Genomic DNA, 6,000 nt, shown 5'->3' with positions numbered 1-6,000 from the left:
TACCCAAGGGACAGGAGAAAGGTACAGGGAAGAATGATCCCTGTCTTTCTTTAAGATGTGCAGTATAGTGAATGTTACACTTTTTGTAGGGAAATATAGGGGCTGATGGAGTGGGTCTGGGATTCAGCCATAGATTTGATTTGACTACAGAAAAAAATATCAGTTCAACCTATCCAATATTTATTAGGTGTAACCCTATGTTTAGGCACTGTTTTAGGGCTGAGGATACAGGGTGAGTGGCATAAGCCTTGTCCTCAAAATGCTTATAGTTATTTACTAGTGGATAAGAGTATCTAGGGAATGCCTATAGAATAAAGCCCAAGAAGTCCAGAATGGAGTCCGAGAATACCAAAATTTAAAGGATGGGCAGAAAAAATGGGAATCTGCAGTAACAACAACAAAAAAATCCCAAAAAACCAAAAAACACCAAAAAGCAAACAGAGGAGGAGGAAGCAGGAGGGTGAAGCATCACAGAAATGAAGGAAAGCGAGTGGTTTAAGAAGGAGGGAGTAGGGTCAACTGTGATGAATCTGCTGAGAGGCTCAGGATCAAAGAGAGTCCATTGTATCCAGTAGCCCAGAGGGCACTGGGGACTTTGGGGAGAGTGATTTTAGTGGTGAGGTGAGAACAAAGCATAGCAGAATTGAGATATAAACCAGTTTAAGTGAAATGCTACCTAGAGGCAGTAATTTTTGGAACTGACTGTTGAAATTGACCATTCCCTTAGACCTTATTAATATTTCCCATTTCAACATCTCATCTCTGTATGTGGGTCACTGTGTTGCAACATCATGAACGATGACCAGTTCTTTAGGGCAACAGGGTGTTATTATTGAATGGTATTGTTATTGAAAGGGCATCATTAAGTCCAACCTTCTGGTGCCAACATATTGGAACCATAATTGAGATTGAGATAAGGATGTCCATCTGGCCATGCCAATCATTAAAACTTAAAAAAGATTAAAAATCAAATGGAAGATTAAGTTCTCCAGGGACTATAAGCCTCTAAACTCCACTTGTATTAAAATGGATCTCAGGTCTCAGTCTTCTTGTGTGACATTTAGGTGATGGTATAAAACTCTCAGCTGCCTTTGACAGGGAAAACAAACACTACAAAAGTGCCTGGGAAATGGCAATATAGTTGGCCTTAGACAAGAGGAAGTGGTGTGGGGGTCCTGGAAAGTCAGATGAGGTGACAAACCAAATCATTCCCCCGCAGAAAGGATGGATCATATTAGAGAAGAGGAAAAACGCATGTATAGTGACATCTCTGAGTTTGGCTTGAGAGGGGATCCACAGCTGTGCATTGGAAGGGCTGAGGAAGGGGAAGGGGATTCCCTTGCTCAAACTCATTCATTTCAACAGCCTCCTCTGAGCTTTAGGGAGGTCAACTGTGTTTCACAGCTGGGAAAGATTATGTAACTAGAGCAGGCAGGCAGCTGTGAAGAGCAAGGGTGCAGCGTGGGCTCCAGGTCTCCCTGGCCCTGACCTGGACTCCATGCAGCCTGGGAAGACACAGGCATTCATGTCCTTTCCTGAAACGGGGTCTTGTGCAGAATGTGGAGGTTGTGCACCATGTGGAAGTTGGGGTAGAATTGGAGGAAGAAGTGAAAGAGACAGGACCAGCTTTCCACTTCAGCATCCTGAGCTTGACTGGCAGGGCTGCCCTGGCTTTGCCCCCTCCAGGTGTCAGTTTCACTTTTTGGCACATTGGGGCAACCATCTCACTGACGGGGGAGCTTCACAAGGGAAGGTCCTTGGGAGCAGCTACAGTGTTATGAGTGGAGCTTAGCCTGCTTCTTGGTTGAGGGGTAGAGTGGAAGAGGTGATGGTGTAGAATGTTCCTCCCTGTTAACAGTGGGGGCAGGTTTTACAGGGTGCAGCCTCTCCCTGTTTGAGGGGATAGAAGATGCTCTTGCCATGAGGCCTTCTCCTCGCTGCTGGTCTAGAGGCTGAATGAGGTCAAAGGAATTCATAGAACATCATCTGCTAGTTCACCTGTCCTTCCAGAGAGGATAAGCAGCCCCCACTGGCTTGCTGTGTACACATTCCGAGAGCTCCAGAATGCATCAGGATATAACTAACTATGAGACAAGTTCTTGGAGTCTCATTTTGAGAGTTTTAGCAGTTTAGGTGAGCTACTGTACCATGTGATCCAAGAGGAGGGCAGGATCCTTCGGACTCTGAGGTTTTTGTGGAGGTATTATATAACCACGGGCAGAGCTAAGCTAACCCCAGAAAGCTGTGGTAAATCATGGCCAAAGGTTCAGAAAGAGGGGATAGGTGCTTAACAAGCTAAGGGAAATTCACTGTCCCCTTTATCCCCACTCCCCTTCAAAAGGAAGGAGTGTTGTTACCAAAACAGGTCAAAGGCTAAAGATAGTCGATTGGTTACTGATTTCACTGTGAGGACATTTCAATGAGGAGAGCTTGCATCATGACAAGCAGAGGGACCCAAACTCACATTGAGATGTTCTCTTGTCTTCATCTTGAGTGATTTTTCTGTCCACAGGATGGAGGCTTGAGAAGGCTGAGGCTGCTCTGAACAGGAGGTGGGAGAGAGGAGAGGCAGGGCCGGTCTCCTCTCTTGGGAGGAGGTTGGTGCTCTCTTTCTCTTTGGTTCCTCTTTGTCCCTCCTCTGATTTTTCTTCCCACTTAGCTAAGGAAAGAGGGCTTGGGGCATTGCCCACAAGGGTGCTATGCTCATCCTGGAAGGCGGGGGTAGGGATTAAATTCTAGCTCTTGTGGAGAAACTCTTCTTCTTGCCCCCAGCGTATGCAAAGGGGTCTCCGTGTGGATGCCAACATAGCTCCCAACCTTCCACATGAGAGCTTGGTGCTGAAACTTTAAGGGAAAAGTGAGCTGATTTGTAGGTCAATGCCTGAGACTTTGAGGGCAGGAAGTCAGGGAGCTTAGGGGAGTTTAGGATACCATGTCATGGCTATCTAGAATTATTTGTCCACCTTTTAATTGTGAGACAAAGAGTTCTTGAGAATTGTAAAAGGAAAAGTTCTCTCTGTGTGTGTATAAGTTAAAATTTTTCTAGAAAAGAACCTTGTTCTTGAGTAAAGAGACTGCCAAAAAAACAAACAAACAAACAAAAAAGGATAATATTCACTTAAAACCAATGTCCATATTGTTTATTAATTCAAGAACTTGGTAGTTTGTTCCACTGGGAAGACTTTGGGAAGTTCTAAATGTCTGTGTACGTGTCTGTATCATTTTTGGAATTGACTTTTGAATGTATAAAGGGAGTATTTTTTGTTTTTGACATTTTTCTTTTAAGACAGATACTGATTAGGTGAAGGAGTTGCTTGGTTTCTGGACACGTCAAGACCCTGGACCCCGTTTCAGGAAAGGAAATGAATGCCTGTGTCTTCCCAGGCTGCATGGAGTCGAGGTCAGGGCCAGGGAGACCTGGAACCCATGCTGCACCCTTGCTCTTCACAGCTGCCTGCCTGCTCTAGTTACATAATCTTTCCCAGTTGTGAAACACAGTTGACCTCCCTAAAGCTCAGAGGAGGCTGTTGAAATAACTGAGTTTGAGCAATTTTGAGGGATGCATCACAAGAGGTTTTTGATAGCATTCAAGGAGAAAAGGGGACTTGTGCTATGAGATGGTGCGTGGGAATGTTAAGAAGTCTTTGATTAGCATCTAGGGCTACTTTCTACCTCAGCAGCATTTCAGAGGCACATCTGCCTTGGTTAATGCTTTCCCTTGTTTCCAGGATTAGGCACAGTTAGCCTTTGCTCTCCTAGTATTTCCTCATCTATTAAGCTGAGCCATATAAAATCACCATCTTTATAGGTAAAAAATGGTTGAATACAGCTGGGCGCAGTGGCTCATGCTTGTAATCCAGCACTTTGGGAGGCCAAGGTGGGTGGATCACTTGAGATCAGGAGTTTGAGACCAGCCTGACCAACATGGTGAAAACCCATCTTTACTAAAAATGTAAAAACTAGCCAGGCATGGTGGTGGGCGCCTATAATCCCAGCTACTCGGGAGGCTGAGACAGGAGAATCACTTGAACCTGGGAGGCAGAGGTTTCAGTGAGCCAAGATAGCGCCACTGCACTCCAGCCTGGGCAACAAGTTAGAGTCTATCTCAAAAAAAAAAAAAAAAAAAAGGTTGACTATGTCAGCGATTTTATATATCTCAATCTAATATTAAATAAGGACATCTAATGACAAAGCATGACCCCCTTGTCTTGGAATGCTTTGATGAACACAAGATTTTATTTAATTTTGGTACTGTATTCTAGTGGACACGAGAACTTATTTAATTTTGGGACTGTGTTCTAGCAGACACATGAATTTATTTAATTTTGGTACTGTGTTCTAGTGGACACATGAATTTATTTCATTTTCGTACTGTGTTCTAGTGGACACATGAATTTGTTTCATTTTGGTGCTTGGTAATACCAATCTGGTAATTTTGGTATTTGTCTGAAACACTTGAAGAAGAATTTATCCGATATCCTTAGGACCAAGGGGTTGAGTAAAGCTGGAATCCATCTGGAAACCTTTCAGGTCTTATGGGTGGGCTGTTGTTAGCCATAAGAGAGCAAATGAGACACAGACTGCTTTGGAAGGGCCTCTCCACTGGCCTCTGCTGATTCTGGCTCCTCTTGGTCATCTATTGTCATGGGAAGAACAAGGAGATGGAACTGTGAGGGGCTGGGAAATGAATCTGATTTCTCTTTTTGTATTATTTAAGCCTTGGCTCAAATGCAGTCCTCTGAGCCAAGCTTGAGAAGTGCATGGCTGAGTCCTCTGGTATGGGCAAGCATCACAAAGACAGCAAAACCCCCCAAGATTCTGCAAAGGGTATCAATAGAGCTTCTGTATTTTATCAGAAAACCTCCAGGGCTTCTGGACACCAAAATGGGTGCTAGAAATACCTCTGAGGACTAACAATAGCAGAAAGCATCTATGGGTCACCCTTTTCATGTCCTGGCATAATCTTAATACAGTTTGCCCTTCTGTGTTCTCTCTCATGTTTTTCATCTCTATATCTCTCTGGATTTATTCTTAGTGAATTACTCAAGATGACATTTTTGTCCTGATATAGAATTTGGTTCATTCATTCATCTATCCATTCATTTATTCATTCATTAAACAAACATACTGACCATCAGTGCTTACCTTGGAGGAGGGATTGCTGCTGAATTTTGTGATGGTGTCAGCAGAAACACATGGAACTCCTCTGGGATCTCAGTAATTTAAGGAATTTTGTACTGCTTTGGATAACAGGTGTATAGGACCCCTTCAGGAGAATATTCCAGTTCCTCTAGTGTTAGTACTTCTACGACCTTGTGTAAATGCTCCTTCAATCAGAGACATAGAAAGAAATGAATCTCACTTTTCCATGCTGTGTCAAGAATTTCCAAGTATAAAAGATGTTGCTCTTTAAATGACTGATTCCTCCTAAAGTCCAGGTCTCTCTAGCTTTTCATATTCTACTTGCAGATGACTTTCTGATATTCCTGGGTAGATTTCAGAAAAAATGCCTGGACCTGCTTATAAAAACAAGTAATGTTTAACTTTCAATGGTCCAATAAATCAGTTGCATGGTAGTGATTTTAGGAACAGATGACCAATTTTCCTGTGGCCCAACTTCTGGAACAAGGTTTATTCATCCCAAAGTCATCTGACCCATGGAAGGACAACTCTTTAGTCCCTTTTCCAGTTGTCAGGGTGTCTTAGAAAGTCTGAGGATGATGGCTAAGATCTTGGGTTTGTTCTCTCTCAAGGAACAAGGGCTTGGATTTGTTCTCTCTCAAGGAAGAATTTCCCAGCCAAATTCTTTAGCAGTGGGCTCACATCCCAGCATCACTCCCCTTCTTTCCCTCATTCCAAGGGCTAAATTCTGACATAATCTGATTGTATTTTTAATTCAATAGCTGTTTAAATAGAATTTATCCCTACAAAAATGACATTCAAGAAGATTTAATGCAAAAACTGTGAATGCTATGCTGAAATAAACTTTCAAACATTTTC

Source organism: Piliocolobus tephrosceles, chromosome 11 (genome assembly GCF_002776525.5).
Source record: "Piliocolobus tephrosceles isolate RC106 chromosome 11, ASM277652v3, whole genome shotgun sequence".
In the NCBI taxonomy this organism is placed as follows: Eukaryota; Metazoa; Chordata; class Mammalia; order Primates; family Cercopithecidae; genus Piliocolobus; species Piliocolobus tephrosceles.
This window is presented reverse-complemented; position numbering follows the sequence as displayed.